At 36.8% G+C, this 21,140-nt stretch overlaps 2 long non-coding RNA genes across 8 annotated transcripts in view; one reads left to right on the top strand and one right to left on the bottom strand.

The window, feature by feature from the left end:
• The window catches only part of LOC123383964, a 454,947-nt gene that overhangs the window by 210,291 nt on the left and 223,516 nt on the right, over positions 1–21,140 (bottom strand). The window lies entirely within an intron of this gene.
• Positions 1–21,140, top strand: part of LOC109497550 — an 83,654-nt gene that overhangs the window by 8,021 nt on the left and 54,493 nt on the right. For 3 of the 4 annotated variants that reach the window (XR_002737256.2, XR_006594425.1, XR_006594426.1), the window contains exons 2-3: positions 3,910–4,091; positions 6,678–6,795. This is a non-coding gene — a long non-coding RNA (uncharacterized LOC109497550). The remainder of the gene's footprint in view (positions 1–3,909; positions 4,092–6,677; positions 6,796–21,140) is intronic. The other variant, XR_002737255.2, reaches the window with a different exon arrangement.

Genomic DNA, 21,140 nt, shown 5'->3' with positions numbered 1-21,140 from the left:
CAAGATGGAAAAGACTCATATTCTCTCTCTCTTTCCCTCACCTGCCATGCCTCATGCCTAACCCCCTTTCAACACTATTTTATGCTAGGAAGATCACATTTTTTATAGTATATTGCCCTGGAATTTCTTCAAATATGTCTCAGTCCCTAGACCGCTCTCCATTAAAGAAATACAGATCTCCTCTTTCCCCAAGTGACTAATAGATCTTTAGTCCTTTCATACATAATTTCCACAGACTATAATCAGCACGAGGAAAATGGATAAATTATCAAATGATTTGAGTACTGCATATAACATCAGCATCAAAAGCAATACTCTGAATTCAGATGAGCCAGATTTTCAAGAAGAGGTTAAATAAGCTATATATTCCAGTTAGTCGTTCTGTTGATTGATTTTTATTTTTAACGTTTAATAGATACTTTCACATTTGACCTTTTAATCAATGGGCATATAATTTCTGGTCATGGATTCTTTTCCCTTGGGGAAAGAAAACTTACGGTACATAAAAATTATTATCATCAAGGAGTATCAAAGAATTATCACTGCACTAGCAATGTAATCAATTATTTGTGTATTTATTTTTATGTGAGAAATTAAATGTTACTATTCACATAGCCCACATTAACTAGAAAATCATAAGATTAAACTGAGATTTATCTCACTTTCAGCACTGGCCCTAAAATCAACACATGGAAAAACTCAAATTTTATGGCTTGCAAAGCTTTGCTGTTTTACTGGAACATAGCAATACCAGCTTGGTTTTTGAACTGGGACTTTAAAGTTACTTTCTTGCTTAGGAACTATCCACAGTTCAATTTTAAGGCATGATATTTGTTCTTATTTCTCTGGGGGATCCGCAAATATCCCCTCTAATGAATTAGAATTCATTATACTAGGGATCAGGGTACAGTGCTTCCTTTCTGAACAAGTTATAGAAATCTCAGATTCCCTGTTTTGTAGTGGAAATATAGGGGACTCTATAGCAAACTATGGCTTAAGTTATAGAATATTCTTCCTTTACACTCACCTTTATGGCACCATAAGAAATTTTGAATCTTATTATTTAATTTTTTTTCTTTAAATCATAAAAGTGTCCTCTGACCCTCATTGGGATTTGGGAGTCACTATAATCAACACACAGTGCGGGAGGTCCTGAATGAGCCTTTGGAATAGTGGAGAAAGGAGATAAAATACACTAAGCATTTATTAAAGTTTTTTTTTCTTTATTAAAATGCATAATTGCCTTGTGAAGTTTCTCTTTTATTTTGCTTTACAAACAGTCTGTAACATGTATTTCTTAGGATTCACTTTATTCTCTGTGCAGCTCAACTTTCGATTAATTTCTAGAATCTTAGCAATTGTCTTTTTGTTTTGTATACTCTCATTTAAAATGATATATAATTAAAGTTTTTTACCAGAACATTTCATAGCAACTTACCCAAAATTTTGAAAAACTGGAATAATTTGGAACGATGCATGCAGAATAATCTAATTAAAAATAAAAATGTATTGGAAATTCAAATTCTAGAACTATCATATAAAAGTTATTCAATACCATTCTGCTTAACAAATTGACAAAATTAAATAAAAAGTTAATTCACAATGTTGAATCAGTGGGAATTCTTATACATTGAATATGAACTCAGCAATACTAACAGTTAAAAAACAAAACAGAATGCCAATACCAAGGACTTGTACGACTTTTCTTTTTTCTTTTTTGTTTTTCTTTGCTTTCCAAACTTTTAAAACATGAATTAATAAATTTATTAAATTTTATTTTAAATGTAAAATGGGATGGCTGCTATAGGGTAATTCCTTGATTACAAAATTTTCCTGGAATAATAATCCTTTTGGCAGGAATAACCAAATTTCTGAAAATAGTCCCAAGGCTGTGTACACCCTCCTGTGCCTTCTCCCTACTGTCTGGTCTTTGATGACTGTCTGCTCCTAGAAACCTCCTGAGCTTGTAATGAGGATAAATTGGATATACTGGTAACAGAGTGAGAATTTTTCACTATAAATTAGTTCCAACCAAGGTTGTCTTTCAAACAGGTATTAGGCCTTAAATCAATAGACTTTCACTTTTAATTCTTTATTTTCTCATTGTAAAATGAAAAGAAAGCTCTCCCATTGAAGGAATTTGATAATGAGCTCTGCTACAAAAAAATGTGTAAGACAGTATTTCTACCTCAAGAAATTCATGCTCTAGGTAAAAAATTATACATGGTAATCAAATAATTACAAAATGGTATGAAAAATACCAAAACGGATGTCCACTTAGAAATGGTTAGTGAGCACAACAAAGCAAACCATTTTACTTGGGGAGTCTGTGTAAAAAGATGACATTTGAGAAACAGTAAGTATGAAGTGGAGTGAAAAAAGAAAGCCAAGGCAGAGGGAATAATCCAGGAAGAGACATAGAGGCTCAAAAATATGGGCCATGCCATAAGGAACAGCAAAAGATGTAATAACTGGATTGGTGGGAAAGGAAGTTGAAATCTATTTTGAGTTTAACTTCTTATAAATTGAGAAGTTATGCTAAAAGGTACACTTTTTTGGCTCTAGATAAGAGAACACAGATATATCATGGTATAAGGCCCCTTAAAATGTCAATACTTATTACTAAGTGAGGTTTTCCTATTGAACTGAAGATTTTTTTACGGTATTTGAGTGTGAAGCATTAGAGGCAATAGGTCTGTGGTGGAGACAAGCCACAGTTCTCCAATGCTTGTTCTCCCCTTCTCCCATTTAGCAGTATACTCTTATTCACAGAATCTTTGCTCCCCTAAGATAAATGAACCAGGCAGTTGTTGGTAACTGTGGTAATTGTGGCACAATTACCCTAGTCCCTGGGGCACATATAGTTGATCAGTCATTGCTTTCTAACTCCTACCTCCTGAGAGTTGCTTTTGATATTGTATCTCATGGTAACCATATAATTTATGTTTTAGTAATTTTTCTTAAGTTTATTTATTTATTTTTGAGAGAGAGAGAGAGAGAGAGAGAGAGCGAGAGAATGCACTAGCAGGGAAGAGGCAGAGAGAGGAGAGAGAGAATCCCAAGCAGGATCCCCGCGGTTAGCGCCAAGCCCCATGAAGGACTGGATTTAATGAACCATGAAATCATGACCTGAACTGAAATCAACAGTCAGATGCTTAACCGACTGAGCCGAATGTTTAATAATTTTATTCCTTATTTTGGTTAGTATTAACTGTCATTTGGTTTAAGAATTCCAGTCAAGAGAATATTCATTTCTCTATTATTTCTATCACAAAATATCTATATTATTTCTATCACTGTTATTATAGGGCCTAATAAGAGTATGCCTTTCATTAAGAGTTAAGTATTATTTAAAGATATCATAGAGAAACTCATCCAACTTTTTGTTTGTTTTGTTTTTTAACCATACCATTAATAGTTTAGGTAAGGCAATTTTCAAGGTTCTTTTTAGTCTTATTTTTCTTTGTGGGTATTAATGGACACACACTGACATACACACATATATATGTAAATATATGTATATATTACATATCAACATACAATTAAATTGACTGAATAAAATCACCTTTTTCCCCTCCTACCCAATGTTATTAACTCATTCACTCAAAAACACTTATTAAACATTATTCCAGGCTAGATAATTTTTCACAGTGGAGCAATACCAGTGAACAGAATAAAATTTCTGCCCACTTGCAGTTCTAATGAAAAAGACATAACAGAAACAAATACACAAATATATAACACAATGCATGGTAGAGATAAGTGTTATGAAAAAATTAAAAGCAGATATAGGGAATCAGCCATGAATGGCTGGGAGGGTTATTTCAGACTGGGTCATGAAGTAAAACCTCTTGACATAACATTTCAACTGTGCCCTAAATGAGCTGGTGTGCAATTTTTTTTTTTCAGATAATTGACAGCAAAAGAAAAGAAAAGGTCACTAAGAGCATTTACAGAGAGCAATTATAATGCTGAAATTTAAATACATGATGGACAAAAAAGGAAATTTAGGAACTCTTAAAGGGGCCTCATGATTGATAATGAAAGAAAGGGTGGAGGCCATGGATGCGATGGAACTCAAGATGTTAAAGGTAGTGGTATTAGTTTATCAATAGGAAATTGATACAGGTATAGAGAGAGAGAGATAAGAGAAGATTTATTATAACAATTGGCTCACACAGTAATGGAGGTTAAGAATTCCCACAATCTGGGGTGCCTGGGTGGCTCAGTCGATTGAACATCCGACTTCGGCTCAGGTCACGATCTCACAGTCTGTGAGTTTGAGCCCTGTGTCCAGCTCTGTGCTGACAGCTCAGAGCCTGGAGCCTGCTTTGGATTCTGTGTCTACCTCTCTCTCTCTACCCTCCCCTGCTCATGCTCTGTCTCTGTCTCAAAAATAAATAAAAACATTAAAACATTAAAAAAAAAGAATTCCCACAATCTGCTATCTACAAACTGGAGAATCAGGAAAGCTGGTGGTATCATTCAGACCTGTCTGAATGCCCAAAAACCAGGGGAACGAATGGTGTAAGTCCCAGAGTCTGAAGGTTCAAGAACTAGGACTGATGTCGTAGGGCAGAAGAAGGGGAGTTCCAAGCTCACGAAGGGAGAGAGAATTTGCCCTTCCTTTACCTTTTGTTCTTTTAGGGCCCTCAATGAATTGGATGATGCCTACCGACACTGGCGAAGATACATCTTTACTCTGTCTACTAAACCCAATGCTAATCTCTTCCAGAAATATCCTCTCAGACATACCCCCCAAAAATGTTTTACTGGCTATCTGAGCATCATTAGCTCACTCATGGTGGCACATAAAGCTAACTCTCACAATGAAGCAGTAGAAACTACCCAGAGAGCCCCAAAATCATTATCTCCTTCTTTCTTGTAGCAATAGACTCACCCCAGTTTCATCTAAGCACATGAATGCCAAAGTACACATTACATTTCTGTGCCATCTCTAAAGATACCTGTGGGTACAGAATTGATAAGTGCTATATCTAGATCGTCTTTATAAGAGAAAAAGCACTTTCCTGGACTCTGTATTTTGCCCACCTCAAAAATTAAATTTCCATAGTCTACACTGCAAACATGTAAGCTCCAACTCCCATCTTGAGGATGAAAACATCCCTGTAGAGAATGGCTAATGGCACTATTGAGAAACCTGGGTCCCTGAATGACCTAATGGGCAGAGCTATCTCTCCAAACTAGATTGTCTACCTTTAAACTGTTATGTGACAAAGAAATAAGAACTTCTTTATAAGCACTGGAGGATGTGGTTCTTTCATCAAGTCAACTATTAGTATATACACCACCTTGCTACTCAAACTGTGGTCCATGATAGCAGCATTGCTGCCACCTGGGATCTTGGTAGAAACACAGACTCTAAGACTCTCTTCCAGACTACTAAATAGGGCTACATTTTAACAGGCTCTCTGGATAATTATTATTCACAACAAAGTCTGAGAAGCGCTGCCTCTTAAGCGCTTAAGATCTGAATACAGAAATCTAATTCTCAGGACCTAGGTATGAACATGACCATGGAGTGTTTAAGTGGGGTGGATGGAAAGAAAATTATAATTAAAGAGATTAAGTAAATAAGAAGCTAGAATGTTAGAAATGCATAGATGTGGTAGGTAAATGATCACCTAGAATGATGAGAATAAAATGTTAGAAAAAGAGTGAACCAGGGCTAAATGTTTGCTTAGGAGAAACAGACATTTGGTCAGATATCATTCTGAGTGTCAGTGAGAATGTTTCTGGATAAGATTAACGTTTGAATTGATAGACTGAGTAAAAAGGATTGTCCTCCCTTTTGTGGGTGGGATTCATGTACTCAGTTGAAAACCTGAATAGAAAAAAAAGGCTAAGAGGGAACTCTTCTGGCCTTAATACAATACAACCTTGGACTGAGAGTAACTTGCTCTGTGACTGCCAGATAAGCAAACACTGCTAATAAATTTTGACTTGAGAAATGAGCAGTATCTTGCAATACGAGTATGTGATTCCAAATGTCACATGATTACAACTGAGCCAATAGTTCTCTCTTTCTCACTGAAGGATTGTGGGTGATATGATCATCAATGCAATGTCACATTTACGCAAAATCCTCAAAAGAAGGCAAAAGCAAATGTTGCTGGATACAGGTTCCTTGTTAAAGTTGCAAGAAAAGAAAAAAGATTCCATTGAGCCAATAGATAGCAGTGATTCCCTTAGGGATAGTGAAACTCATCCTACACAATAAGCCTCCTCTCTCTTGTCTCCCTCACACCAGCCACGAAGGTTTTCAAAGATAGGTGCAGTTTAATTTATTCTTCTTTATATTTTGTATTTTCTTTATTATTTTGTATTATACTACAATATTTGTAATCATTTTTACATGAGTATTTTTGGGTTGTGGAACAAATCATCTGAGTTTCCATTATTTTTATGGGGAAATTCATTTTGATATACAAGTGCTTTGGATTACAAGCATGTTTTCAGAAGGAATTATGCTTGCAAACTAAGGTTTTACTGTACTTGAGATAGAACACTGATATTTCCCTGTCTTTGGACTCAAACTAGAACTACACCATCAGATTGGGGGTCTCCAGCTTTCTATCGCAGATCTTGAGATTCTGAGCCTCTGTAAACACGAGTCAATTCCTTATAATAAATCTCTATTGGTTCTGTTTCTCTAGAGAACTCTAATGCAAGGAGGGAGTCATCAGGAAGACACCTGCGTAAATGATAGTACCAAGGAGAGGGTGATAAGAAAATTCTGAATACAGCCTTTTCAAAGGAGTTGGGACTTTTGAGGTATGGAGTAAAAATTACTTAAAAGCAGTAATGAAGAACAAAAATTTTTGATTACCACCGAATTACAGTTTGGACTAATTGTGCTGTGAGTGAAAACAAACAAATAAACCCAAGTATACCATGAGATAACTGCAGGGGAGGAGCAATTTCAGGGGAGCAGTATCTTGAGGGTACAGCAATATTTAAACTAGAGTATATGGGGAAGAAAGAATATTAGTAGGAGTAGTTTAAAAAATAGGGCACTTGGGGGAGGAGAAATCATTGGTCCCAAGAGCACCACACAAGGATTTGGGGGTGAGGGAAGAGAATTGGGTGGAAAATGAGTCTGGGGATAAATGTACATATAACGTTGGATAATAAAAGAGAGACTTCTGATAATAGTTCAAAGGAATCTGGGTACTAATGATAAATCACCTCCAAGAAAACTCTTAGAGGAAATAAGAACTCAACTAAAATATAAATGTTTTAAATGGAAAGATGTACTTCAAAGTGATTAAGTAGACCTAAAGATGGCACGCTCTCTTAAGAGGCTACTCAAAGTGGCAATCAAAAAGAATGAAATATTGCCATTTGCAACTACGTGGATGGAAATGGAGGGTATTATGCTAAGCGAAATTAGAGAAGGACAAATATTGTGACTTTACTCATATGAGGACTTTAAGATACAAAACAGATGAATATAAAGGAAGGGAAACAACAATAATATAAAAACAGGGAGGGGGACAAAACATGAGACTCTTAAATATGGAGAACAAACAGAGGGTTACGGGAGGGGTTGTGGGAGAGGGGATGGGCTAAATGGGTAAGGGGCACTAAGGAATCGACTCCTGAAATCATTATTGCACTATATGCTAACTAATTTGGATGTAAATTTAAAAAAAAAATTAAAAAAAAAAGACACTACTCAAAGTAATATGTCAGCTTGGGAATGAGACCTAGTATACAACAACACCTCCTACTACAGGAGATATTGAAGCACCAGGGAGTTATCAGTAGCCAAAATCTTGTGGTGACACAGAAGCACTAGAAGAGTTGAAAGCTTAAGTGAGGCTGAGGATTCTGATGTTATTGGCCACTGAAGTAATATAGGCCAAACACTTGATAACCATTGCTCTAAAACACTACGCAAGTATATTTGTATTAGTCATAAAATATGTCAATATGGAATGATTTAATCCTGAATAATTCCTGAGAGCTGTTATACTCCATAATACTTCTGTAGACACATCTCCCTATAATCACTCAGCAAGTAAGTTTTTATAATATGCTATGACTTAAGAATATTCATGAATTTATGAATGGATGGAAAACCATGTAAACACCCCAAATCACACTGCTGCTTTGCCAATTCTCTGAATTATGGAGAGGTAGTTTGGCTAGTATTTTCTTATATCATAAAAAATACATTTTAATTTGAAGCTAAAAGCTATCACTCAATCTTGGCAAATGTAAGATGCCCCACAATTTACTATTCAGTTAAACTAACAACTTTGAGATATTTATTATAATTGTGCCAAAGTCTTGACAGAATCATTTTGTTTAAAACTTTCAGCCTTTATTTGTGTTTAGTCTCATACAGGATTTCTGCAACAGATGGATTTTTAAAGTCATTATTATTGATTTCCCAATCTTCCTTAATATTCATGTGCTAACAAAAACGTATTTCTGACCAAGGAAACTAAAAGCTTAATACATAAATTATAAGATTAGATGAATCTTTTTGCTTTCTTATTTTAGATACCTCTCACCTTCTGAACCTTACCTATGTCTTGTTTTCTGTAATTTAAAATATTCATCTTAATGACTAGTGGCAGAAAACAAAACATTAAATAGTTTCAATTCATTAAAAAGATTATCACAAGGTTACTGAATTAATTGCATGGTTTGAATTTATAAAATACTGCTCAAGGCAAGAAAAAAATGAGTAACAATTCTAGTTTGTAATAAAAATTTCAAATATTCCCACTTATGAAAAATTAAGCATTGAATGTTCCCTCATTTATCTACTCCGATTAGAATTTCATTGGTTTTCCTTTTAGAAAATAGTTTGGTTCTTCCCCTTGGCATTCCCAATACATACCTTTATTTCAGTAAAACTACTGAGATGTTTTCATAGTGAAATTTTCTATTTATTTTATTACTTCTTTCCACTTCTTTTGTTACATACACATACACACACGCACATACTCAAAAACAGAAACAAATCATTTGTGTCTGAAATAAGAAAAAAATTAAGATGAGACCTAGGTTTATTTTGTCCTCTTTAAGGTCCTGTTGTCTCTCCCAATACAGAATGTAGTCAGACAAAACAAAACAAAAACATGACCTGAGAAGTCTGATTGATTTGCACTCAACTTGTGGCTACATTATCAATGACATACAGTTGGATAAATTTTAAAACTACTTAGAATTTCAGTGTCCTCCTTTGTAAAATGAGAATATATATGACTTTCTCTATTAATACATGTCAAGAATAAACTGTCTAAGGTTCCTAATTTTCTACTATGGTCCTTCTAAAGGCAAAAGAAAAGATGTACCTCTGAAAAGACAGTTAAAAATGAAATCAAAATTCAAAATTTGTTTGAAATTTTACATTTTTTACATCAATACTGAAAAATAAAATATTAATTTATGGGAGTTCTCAGCTTCTATCTTCACCACTTTCTACTTTTTGATTATCACCTCCCTTGTTCTATATGAAATAAAAGATCAGAGTATTTTACTTGAAAAACAATCAGAACAAGGAAATACTATGCCAAATCTTCATTTAGGGAGCTGAACAATGAAGTAGAAAAATATTTTAGGAAGCATATATGCATAACTTTGGATGGCATAAAAAGAGTCAATAAAAATATAGATTATGGGGACATAGTGGCATGAACAAAGAGTCTTTGAGTTTGCACCTCCTTGGAGTTTTAAGATGCTAAAGTATAGGAAAGGAACAAATGTATTAAGAGTAGTAATGTATTAATCTAATGCTGTACTAAGAGCTGTGATGTTTGAAACATTACTACAAGACTGAACCACAAGTCTCACGGCTTTGTAAGATTACTAAAACACTTATGTATACTGCAATGCACTCTATTATATATCCATTTATATTTTAATATGAAAGCTATGTTTATTCAGACAAGTCTTTGTAGGAAATTGAGATCACAGGAAGGTTAGTCTGTCTATACTGTGATTCCAAGGTCTGGAATTTACGTTGGAAAAAAAAAAAGGATGAACTATCTTACTTGTTTAGCATAGTGCTTGCCATTTTGTGTGGGTTAATAAATATTGTCCCTATTCTAAGTCTATATTTGTGGTGATTAATTTTATGTGTCAACTTGGTTAGATAAGTGTGCCAGATATTTCATCAAATTTTATTCTGGATGTTTCAGTGCAGGTGGTTTTGGATAAGATTAACATCTAAACCAGTGAACTCTGAGTAAAGTAGGTTGCCCCCCATAATGGACGAGCTTCATCCAATCTGTTAAAGGTCTCAATAAAACAAAAAGATTGATCTCCTCTGGGAAAGAAGGAATTCTGCAACAGAAGGCCTTTGGATTTGAATTGCAACACTGGCTCTTCCTGGATCTCCAGTCTGTTGGCTCACCATGCACACTTTGGATTTGCCAGTGTCCATAATCACAGGAGTCAATTTCTTAAAATAAGTATCTATATCAATCTATCTATCTATATCTATACTGTATCTATCTATCTACACATAGATACACATCCTATTGACTCTGTTTCTCTAGACAACCTTGACTCATATAACATCCAGTGATAAAATTATTTACTTCATCACTGATGAAGACAGAAATCCAGTAATCTCATGTAATTTTAAATACAGAACTCAAGTAGAATCAAAAGCTCCTGAAGACCACTGAATTAATACCGGGACCTTTTAGGGACTGAAATGTGTCTCCTCAAAATCTGTATGTTGAAGTCCTAACCCCTAGTACTTCAGAATGTGACTGTATTTGAAGACAGGACCTTTAAAAGAGGTAAATAAGGTAAAATGAGGCCAATGTGTGGGCCCTAATCCAATATGACTGTTGTCCTCATAAAAGAAAGTTAGAACATCAACACACCCAGAGAGAAGACTATGGGAAGAGACAAGGGGAAGTCAGCCTTCTACAAGTCAAAGAGAGAGGCTTTAGAAGAAATCAACCTTACTGATATCTTGATCTCAGACTTCTAGCCTTCAGAACTGTAATAAAACAAACTTCTGTTGTCTAAGCCACCCACTTTGTGGTACTTTGATATGACAACCCTCGCAAACTAATACAGAACCCAAACTCATTTTGGGTGACAGTAAAATTATTTCTTGGTCCGTATCACGAAGCTCCATATTAAATTAAATCAGTAACAGATGTAGATAATTGACTAGATCACTTAATAAAGAGTAGACTATGAGGCCTTTCTTTAAGAAATGACATTTACTGGGGCGCCTGGGTGGCGCAGTCGGTTAAGCGTCTGACTTCAGCCAGGTCACGATCTCGCGGTCCGTGAGTTCGAGCCCCATGTCGGGCTCTGGGCTGATGGCTCAGAGCCTGGAGCCTGTTTCCGATTCTGTGTCTCCCTCTCTCTCTGCCCCTCCCCCATTCATGCTCTGTCTCTCTCTGTCCCAAAAATAAATAAACGTTGAAAAAAAAAATTTAAAAAAAAGAAATGACATTTACTTAAAGGATAAATACATTTTTAAGCATACAGATTTAAAATTAAAGCATTAGATAATATTCTAAAAATGTTATGATAACTTCCATAAGCAGGAATGGCATGCAGCCTTCATTGCCTTCTCTTTCAAAACATGGTCTTGCAGTTGGACTAAGGTAGTCAGATAAGGCTCTTGAGAGAATGATAAAAAAAAAAAGACCCAATCTTTATGATCTGCTATTTAAGGGACCACTATTTATCAGTTCTGAAGCAGTCAGTCCTTTTCCTTTTAAGATGAAACAGTAAACACGTGAATCACTCTCTTGACAGCCCTCCTAATATCAAAATATCTTTTATTTTCCCTGGTTGCCAGTCCTACTAAGGTTTATAAAATGTTTTGAAGCATTTAAAGGTCTCATATGGAACATACAAGTTTCTCATTTGTTGAATGCACCTAAGAAGATAAGTGTGGCATCACTGCAACATTTTTATAGGAAGATTATTTATTTAATGAAATAGCCCTGAGTGTAAGAGTATCTCATACATACACACGCACACATCTCAGTATCATAAACTGTAGTTCTAAAATCAAATACCCTAAAATCTATTTAAGTGAAAACTTTTTTTTCTCATGAGCTTTGAGCTTTCATTTTATTTTCCCATTGAGTAAACCTACAATCTTATAGAATTTTTGTTATCACTTAACAGTGCTACTTTCAAATAAAGCCATATACAAAATGCAGAGCTGAAAGTGATTCCTTCCCATTGGTCTTTCAGTAAAACTTCTCTGTGCTTCAGTTTTGCAGGAAATCAAACTAATTTTCAAATACTGATATAAATAGCATATAAAATATATACCATAAAAATTCTTAAGATATTTTTTGTGTGTCAGAAAATATATATATGAAGATCATAATACTTTGTTTTAACTAAACAATTTTATTTTCACTTTTATTAACCTTTTCTGTATTTTTCTAAAATTAAATTTCTCCTGGGGCTCAGTCAGTTAAGCTCAGGTCGTGATCTCACAGTTTGTGAGTTCAAGCCCCTAATCAGGCTCATTGCTGACAGGAGGGAGCCTGCTTTGGATCCTCTGTCTCCCTCACTTTCTGACCCTCCCCCACTCATGCTCACGGGAGTTCTTGGGTGCTGTATCTCTCTCAAAAATAAATAAACATCTGGGGAACCTGGGTGGCTCAGTGGGTTAAGCATCTGACTTCAGCTCTGGCAATGATCTCATGGCTTGTGAGTTCAAGCCCCTGTGTCAGGCTCTGTGCTGACAGCTCACAGCCTGGAGCCTGCTTCTGATTCTGTGTCTCTCTTTCTCTCTGCCCCTACCCCACTTGTGCTCTCTCTCAAAAATAAATAAAAATTTTAAAAATAAACATTTAAAAAAAGTAACAAAATTAAATTAAATTTCTCCATAAGAAGATTATTACTTTTCAACATTCCTCTAGCCAAGTGTGCCTCCCACTACATTCTAGTCTCTTCAGAATGTTATCTCCAGCTCCTTCTCTGATTTTAAAAGAAAAAAAAAAACATGAAATACATACTTTGTTTAGATTTGGCATTTAAGTTAAGGGCATTTAATATTGTTATAATTAATTTGAAATTATAGCTCATAATAGGCATTCTAAAGTAGAATTAGAAATTCTAACCTTTATAATCTGGTATTTATTTAAATGTGTCCAAGCCACTAGAGGAGCTTCTTCAAGTCCTATATGTAATCAGCACTTTCAAGTGCAATGCAGGAAATGACACGTTTTACAAATTAACTGTAGTGCCTGGGTTATTCAGAATTTCTCTTACTTTACTTTTGACATTTGCTGATGTTAATTACTAATTATTAGCTTTAAAAAATAAGATCCAGTGCTCAGAAACTATAATACTGCTCTTTGGTGAACTCACTGAACCATTTCTAGGAAATCACTTAACCTCACTGTGCATTTTTTTTACTTCCATAAGAAAATTCCTTACATAAATTAAATAAATGTGGGTTGATGTGTTTAAGACTGCTGAATAAAATGTACTAATTAATCTTATACAGAGTTTATAATTAAATCCAATACAATTTAATCATGTCTTGTATCAGCTCAAAGAAAATCCTGTGAGCAAAAATCTGTTATGGCCCTTGCTTCTAGTTTTCTAACAAGTAAAAATTTTACATTAAAGATTTATTTATATAAGTGCCTTTTTTAGATCCCTATTGACTTCACAGAAGCCAAACACAGTGCCACTAGTCTCAAAAATTGTTTTAAATTTTTAATAAAAATTAATCCTACAAAATAGTTACTAATAATGGAGATATTACTATATTTGCCTAATACATGAACTGACAGCTCAAGAAAGAAATGGAAGAAAAGTAAAACAACTATAGAAATGAAACTTAGATTGGAAGTAGAATTAAAGAATGAAGTGCCAAAAACTGAGGTAAGGTAGAGACCCCTGGGTGGCTCAGTCAGACCTTGATTTCAGCTCCTGATCTCATGGTTTGTGGGATTGAGCCCCATGTCAGGCTCTGCGTTGACAGTGTGGAGTCTGCTTGGGATTCTCTCTCTTCCTCTCTCTCTCTCTACCCTCCCTTGCTTGTGTTCTTCCTATCTCTCAAAAAATAAATAAATAGGGGTGCCTGGGTGGCTCAGTTGGTTAAGTGTCTGACTTCTAGTTTTGACTCAGGTCACGATCTCATTGTTCATGAGTTTGAGTCTCATGCGAGGCTCTGTGCTGACAGCACGGAGCCTGCTTGGGATTCTTTTTTTCCCTTTCTCTCTGACTCTCCCTTGCTTGTGTTCTCTCTCTCTCTCTCTCTCAAAATAAATGAATAAACTTTAAGAAAACTGAAGGAAGGTAAAGAGTGGATAGAAATGAAAGAAAAAGGTGAAAATTTAAATTCACATGAGTAATTTGGAATTATCTGGAGAATAATTATGATATGCCAAAGATGTCAAGGAAAGAAAGCCAATGTACTCATGATTATAATTATGAGATAATCATATTGATGATAAAAAATATTTACAGTGACGATTAAAGAAAATGACCAAGAAATGAAAGAAAACATGAATCCATTAACTAAAAAGAATATTCCATGTGTCAGAAAAATCTGACATGGTCTACCAGAAAGAAGACACTGCCATATTGAGAAAACAATAGAAATAGCAGAGGTTGTATGTAAGATGTTGAGGTTTAATTTAATTTAATTTTTTTCAATATATGAAATTTATTGTCAAATTGGTTTCCATACAACACCCAGTGCTCATCCCAAAAGACGTCCTCCTCAATACCCATCACCCACCCTCCCCTCCCTCCCACCCCCCATCAACCCTCAGTTTGTTCTCAGTTTTTAAGAGTCTCTTATGCTTTGGCTCTCTCCCACTCTAACCTCTTTTTTTTTTCCTTCCCCTCCCCCATGGGATTCTGTTAAGTTTCTCAGGATCCACATAAGAGTGAAAACATATGGTCTGTCTTTCTCTGTATGGCTTATTTCACTTAGCATTACACTCTCCAGTTCCATCCACGTTGCTACAGAGGGCCATATTTCATTCTTTCTCATTGCCACATAGTACTCCATTGTGTATATAAAACCACAATTTCTTTATCCATTCATCAGTTGATGGACATTTAGGCTCTTTCCATCATTTGGCTATTGTTGAGAGTGCTGCTATAAACATTGGGGTACAAGTGCCCCTATGCATCAGTACTCCTGTATCCCTTGGGTAAATTCCTAGCAGTGCTATTGCTGGGTCATAGGGTAGGTCTATTTTTAATTTTCTGAGGAACCTCCACACTGTTCTCCAGAAGGGCTGCACCAGTTTGCATTCCCACCAAAAGTGCAAGAGGGTTCCCGTTTCTCCACATCCTCTCCAGAATCTATAGTCTCCTGATTTGTTCATTTTAGCCACTCTGACTGGCGTGAGGTGATATCTGAGTGTGGTTTTGATTTGTATTTCCCTGATGAAGAGAGACGTTGGGCATCTTTTCATGTGCCTGTTAGACATCCGGATGTCTTCTTTAGAGAAGTGTCTATTCGTGTTTTCTGCCCATTTCTTCAATGGGTTGTTTTTTGGGTGTGGAGTTTGGTGAGCTCTTTATAGATTTTGGATACTAGCCCTTTGTCCGATATGTCATTTGCAAATATCTTTTCCCATTCCGTTGGTTGCCTTTTAGTTTTGTTGGTTGTTTCCTTTGCTGTGCAGAGGCTTTTTATCTTCATAAGGTCCCAGTAGTTCATTTTTGCTTTTAATACCCTTGCCTTTGGGGATGTCTCAAGTAAGAAATCGCTATGACTGAGGTCAGAGAGGTCTTTTCCTGCTTTCTCCTCTAGGGTTTTGATGGTTCACTGTCTCACATTCAGGTCCTTCATCCATTTTGAGTTTATTTTTGTGAATGGTGTGATAAAGTGGTCTAGTTTCAATCTTCTGCATGTTGCTGTCCAGTTCTCCCAGCACCATTTGTTAAAGAGACTGTCTTTTTTCCACTGGATGTTCTTTCCTGCTTTGTCAAAGATCAGTTGGCCATACATCTGTTGTTGGATTGTTGTATTTTCATTTTCATTTTTTCCCATATATCTTTTAATTTCTTCTCTAATTGCCTGGTTGACCCTTTCATTCTTTACTAGGGTGTTCTTTAATCTCCATGCTTTTGCAGGTTTTCCAGACTTTTTCCTGTGGTTGATTTCAAGCTTAATAGCATTGTGATCTGAAAGTATGCATGGTATGATTTCAATTCTTGTATGCTTATGAAGGGCTGTTTTGTGACCCAGTATGTGATCTATCTTGGATAATGTTCCATGTGCACTCGAGAAGAAAGTATATTCTGTTGCTTTGGGATGCAGAGTTCTAAATATATCTGTCAAGTCCATCTGATCCAATGTATCATTCAGGGCCCTTGTTTCTTTATTGACCGTGTGTCTAGATGATCTATCCATTTCTGTAAGTGGAGTGTTAAAGTCCCCTGCAATTACCACATTCTTATCAATAAGGTTGCTTATGTTTGTGAGTAATTGTTTTATACATTTGGGGGCTCCCATATTCGGTGCATAGACATTTATAATTGTTAGCTTTTCCTGATGGATAGACCCTGTGATTATTACATAATGCCCTTCTTCATCTCTTGTTACAGCCTTTAATTTAAAGTCTAGTTTGTCTGATATAAGTATGGCTACTCCAGCTCTCTTTTGACTTCCAGTGGCATGATAAATAGTTCGCCATCCCCTCACTCTCAGTCTGAAGGTGTCCTCAGGTCTAAAATGAGTCTCTTGTAGACAGCAAATAGATGGGTCTTTTTTTTTTATTCATTCTGATACTCTATGTCTTTTGGTTGGCGCATTTAGTCCATTTACATTCAGTGTTATTATAGAAAGATATGGGTTTAGAGTCATTGTGATGTCCGTAGGTTTCATGCTTGTAGTGATGTCTCTGGTACTTTGTCTCACAGGATCCCCCTTAGGATCTCATGTAGGGCTGGTTTAGTGGTGACAAATTCCTTCAGTTTTTGTTTGTTTGGGAAGACCTTTATCTGTCCTTCTATTCTAAATTACAGACTTGCTGGATAAAGGATTCTCGGCTGCATATTTTTTCTGTTCATCACATTGAAGATCTCCTGCCATTCCTTTCTGGCCTGCCAAGTTTCAGTAGAGAGATCGGTCACGAGTTTTATAGGTCTCCCTTTATACGTTAGAGCATGTTTATCCCTAGCTGCTTTCAGAATTTTCTCTTTATCCTTGTATTTTGCCAGTTTCACTATGATATGTCGTGCAGAAGATCGATTCAAGTTACGTCTGAAGGGAGTTCTCTGTGCCTCTTGGATTTCAATGCCTTTTTCCTTTTCCAGATCAGGGAAGTTCTAGGCTATTATTTCTTCAAGTATACCTTCAGCACCTTTCCCTCTCTCTCTTCCTCCTCTGGAATACCAATTATGCATAGATTATTTCTCTTTAGTGCTTCACTTAGTTCTCTAATTTTCCCCTCATACTCCTGGATTTTTTAATCTTTTTCTCAGCTTCTTCTTTTTCCATAATTTTATCTTCTAGTTCACCTATTCTCTCCTCTGCCTCTTCAATCCGAGCTGTGGTCCTCTCCATTTTATTTTGCAGCTCATTAATAGCATTTTTTAGCTCCTCCTGGCTGTTCCTTAGTCCCTTGATCTCTGTAGCAATAGATTCTCTGCTGTCCTTTATACTGTTTTCAAGCCCAGCGATTAATTTTATGACTATTATTGTAAATTCACTTTCTGTTACATTGTTTAAATCGTTTTTGATCAGTTCGTTGGCTGTCATTATTTCCTGGATGTTTTTTTGAGGGAAATTCTTCCATTTCGTCATTTTGGATTGTCCCTGGAGTGGTGCGGAACTGCGGGGCACTTCCCCTGTGTTGTCTTGAATAACTTGCATTGGTGGGCGGGCCACAGTCAGACCTGATGTCTGCCCCCAGCCCACCACTGGGGCCACAGTCAGACTGGTGTGTGCCTTCTCTTTCCCTCTCCTAGGGGTGGGATTCACTGTGGGGTGGCGTGGTCCATCTGGGCTACTTGCACACTGCCAGGCTTGTGGTGCTGGGGATCTGGTGTGTTAGCTGGGGTGGATCAGCAAGGTGCACGGGGGCGGGAGGGGCAGGCTCAGCTTGCTTTTCCTTTGGAGATCCGCTTCGGGAGGGACCCTGCAGCACCGGGAGGGAGTCAGACCTGCTGGAGGGGATGAATCTGCAGAAGCACATCGCTGGGAGTGTGAGCAGTGCAAGCAAGTTCCCTGACAGGAACTGGTTCCCTTTGGGATTTTGGCTGGGGGATGGGCGAGGGAGATGGTGCTGGCGAGCGCCTTGTTCCCTTGCAAGCTGAGCTCTGTCATCTGGGGCTCAACAACTCTCCCTCCCATTGTCCTCCAGCCCTCCAGCTCTCCGAGCAGAGCTGTTAGCTTATAACCTTCCAGATGTTAAGTCCCGCTTGCTGTGAGAACACACTCTGTCCAGCCCCTTCACTTTTGCAAGCCAGACTTGGGGGCTCTGCTTGGCCGGTGGGCCACCCCTCTGCCCAGGCTCCCTCCCGCCAGTCTGTGAAGCACGCACCACCTCGCTGCCCTTCCTACCCTCTTCTGTGGGCCTCTCGTCTGCGCTTGGCTCCAGAGACTCCATTCTGCTAGTCTGCTGGCGGTTTTCTGGGTTATTTAGAAGGGTGTAGGTGGAATCTAAGTGATCAGCAGGATGCAGTGAGCCCAGCATCCTCCTACGCCGCCATCTTCCCCAGGTCCCTCTCTCTGAAGTTTAATTTTAGAAATAAACAAATTATTTTTCTTGATCACTACACATTTCAGCAAAAGAAAAAGAAGATGACCTGATTAAATCTCCTTGCAAACATACTAATAACACTATTTCCTGGAAACAGAGAGTGGGAAAGCCTTTATGTATGGAATACATTTAGCAGAATGTACGTGGAATGTACTCAGATGGCTCATGAAAAACAGCATTGAAATCTATGGATTTACCTAAGATGATTTCTTGGAATAATATTATAAGGTTTGTAATTATTAGTGAATAAAATGGGGGCATTTTATGACCAAATTAGTTTTCTGTTGTGTGACACCTTTCATGCATAACTTAGAGACTCTGTATACTAAATCTAGGTAAAATGTAGTCTAATGCATCAAGAAAGAATCTACAGAGCAGCACTGGCAGACTTGGACTTCTCTATCTTCTGTTTTTAAGTACGTGTATCCTTGAGATGATTAAAGCTGCTTGATATGCAGTAAGATTTATGATCTGTGTGAATCTGATTTGACAAACCAGTCTTTGTATTAACTCCAATTGGCACTGTAAGCAGAATTTTCTTTCAGTCTCAGAAATCATAATGACTAGCCATTCTTAACAAAGAAAAGGATGAAAAAATTAAGGTATGATTCCAGTATGGCTGTCTAGCTATTCTTTTGTTTACAGTAGCAAAATCTTTGGTTTAAAGTAGCAAAGTGTTTGTTTAAAGAAGCAGAATATGGGGACAAGTCTTTCCAATGGGATTTGGAGGAAACTGACCTAGAAACATGGGACTGGCTTATTGGATAGTCAAGAGTGTATTAGGTAGAAAGAAACTTAGCGAAAACTTCTACTATCTGTCTTTTGCTAGTAGCCCTGATAAAACCTAGACCACAAAAGTAAGAAGCATAAGTAGTAGGGAAAATAATAATAAGAGCAGTTTTTTCCCATCCCTGGAAAGTCTTATGTTTCAGGGGCTAGCTGGGCATATATTACTTTCACTCACAAAGTAACTCAAGACCACTGATTAATTTTTAAAAAATGACAAACGGGAATTTGGGTGGCTCAGTCGGTTCAGTGTCTGACTTCAGCTGAGGTCATGATCTCACAGTTTGTGGGTTCCAGACCCATGTGGGACTCTATGCTACCAGTTCAGAGCCTGGAGCTTGTTTCAGATTCCCTCTCTCTCTCTCTCTCTCTCTGTCCCTCCCCCCTCTCATGCTCTGTCTCTCTCGTCTCTCAAAAATATATAAATGTTTAAAAGATTTTTAATAAAAACCACACACACACACACACACACACACACACACACACACACACACACAAACTATACAGGTTGTGGGAACTCCAGTCAAATACCTATGAAATCCTGAGATAAATGTTTAAATACTTTAGAAAAGATATTGACAGAAATTTGATTAATCATTACTCACCCAAGTTCTTAGAATTAATGGTTTAACAGATGATCACAAATTTTAGAGACTAATAAATAACAATAAACTTTTGTGAGCAGATGCTTCTGATGGCATGACAACCAACTTACTAAAATGGGTGAAATAAGGAGTTTGGCAGCCTTGCCCTGGGAGAGTCAAGTCCAACCCATCATCAACTCAATAACGGAATAATCCTTCCAAAGTAGTAGGAATATCATGAATACAGGTGACCCTATATTACCTTTATGATAACCAAAGAGCATACCTAACTTAGTGCCCTTCATGCTGACAATGATAGATACTGTGATAGTCAGATCTCTAGAATCGCCTAGCAACTTCAGCTCATGAAATAAGTAAGCATGTGAGTGCTTAGTCTATGAACCAGTAGGAAAAGAGGTGGGACAACTAATGTGACTAAGAACTTCTCTCAGTGTCAACTGGGAAAACAATGGCTTGATCCCATGATCAAAAAATTGGAAATTCTGGCAAGTGAATTCTGTTGGCTTTCTACCACTAGGTTCAAGTACAAACTGGTATTAGCTAGGAGTAACACTCTACTCTAGGCTTTCCTTAAAATGTGCAACAAAAGCAATCTCAGAGAATATTGTCCACCTGTATATATCACTTTTGTTGACAATACACAATTCATTGCTACCACTGTATATAAATGGACCATAAAACATATTACACAAACATACCACATTCCATTTCATTATCAGAGTGGTGGTCTCAATTAAAACTGAAATGAGCAGCTGTAAAAGTTATAAAAACAAATGATAAATAAATTGTAGGTTTGGTTTCACTGTTTAAATGATTGTCATTAGGTTGAATATGAAGGGAAGTAAGATACAGGATCCACTGAGGAGGTTTCTACAATTAGGTGGTAAAAATGAGGGGCTTGGGGAGGATGCAATTGTACAGCTTTATTTTTAGAACTCATAATTTTTTTCTTTGGTTTGGTCTGGTACAGGGTACCCAAAGAAGGGTCCAGACACAACATTCATACCATAAAATTTGATATCAAATAATCATA

This window comes from Felis catus, chromosome A2, assembly GCF_018350175.1.
Source record: "Felis catus isolate Fca126 chromosome A2, F.catus_Fca126_mat1.0, whole genome shotgun sequence".
In the NCBI taxonomy this organism is placed as follows: Eukaryota; Metazoa; Chordata; class Mammalia; order Carnivora; family Felidae; genus Felis; species Felis catus.
The sequence above is the reverse complement of the archived record's forward strand: the minus strand, read 5'-3'. Positions and strand labels throughout refer to the sequence as shown.